The sequence below is a fragment of the Tupaia chinensis genome, unplaced genomic scaffold (genome assembly GCF_000334495.1).
Source record: "Tupaia chinensis unplaced genomic scaffold, TupChi_1.0 Scaffold000258_1, whole genome shotgun sequence".
NCBI lineage: Eukaryota > Metazoa > Chordata > Mammalia > Scandentia > Tupaiidae > Tupaia > Tupaia belangeri.
The window spans coordinates 1164310-1165333 of record NW_006159738.1 but is presented as its reverse complement, the minus strand read 5'-3'; positions in this window follow the sequence as shown (position 1 = coordinate 1165333).

Sequence of the window (1024 nt, the reverse complement as noted above, 5' to 3'; positions counted from 1 at the left end):
GCCCCTTCGGAGCGTCCAGCCGGGGCTGGTACAGGAGGTTCCCTTCCGCCAGGCTCCGGTTGCTGGCGAGGGTCATCTCCTTGTTCAGCTGGACGTTCTGCGTCTGCGGGAACACGAACGTGATGAGAACCGAAAGCCGCCGGTTGCCCGGCAGCCCTGACGCCTGAGCCGCCCCCGGGAGGCCGTCCGGCGCCCGCCGTGCTGCTTCTGCCTCGCTGATCTCCGGGCCAGCCCCACACGCTGGGCAGGCGCTACCGGCCCAGACGCCAGCCCCTCCGATTTCCCGTCTGGACACTGTCCCCCTTGGTGAAGCGCGAGCCAACTTCCTGTCCACACGTTTCCAGGGCGGCTTTGTCCGGGGGCTCCACGCCTCCGGAGCTCCCTCCTGTGGCTGGGCTGACTCCGATCCCTACCCCTGTGCCTGCAGGAGTCGGCAGCTGTGCAGACCGTGGGCTCGAGTTTTGCAAAACAAGTCTCTGCTCCAGAGGAAGTTAAAGAATCGCTTTTACCCCAGGGGGAGCAGCTGGCATGATATCAACGCAGGCTTCATCATCAGGCTCAGAGATCAAACAGGCCGGCCTGAGAAACCCTGGGAATGAGTCATGTTTAAAGCGAACTTGGCTCTCCCCGCTCTGCCCACGCCCACTGCCGGCTCTCCAGGGTATCTTGGCAGACCAGACCCAAAGCTAGGGGTGGGGGCTTACTCTGCCTCACGGGTTTCTCACCCTCCTTCCGGGCCGCGACAAGCTTTCTGGCGGGGAGAAGCCCACCTGCCCAGACCTTAGGGGTGGCGGGGGATGAACAGTTTGAGAAAAAGGCACAGACGCCCTAAAGAAACGTGGCCAAAGTGTGTTTCAAGCGCGTGCGCACACGCACTCACACACACTAGTTCCCTTTCTGCTCACTCGTGACCTTCTGCTTCTACCGCAGCCGGCCACGGCCACCGCATTTCCTGCAGTTCGAGCTGCTGCAGCACACACGGTCCCTCGCCCTGCCGCACACGGTGTCTGCCAGCTCCTCCAGC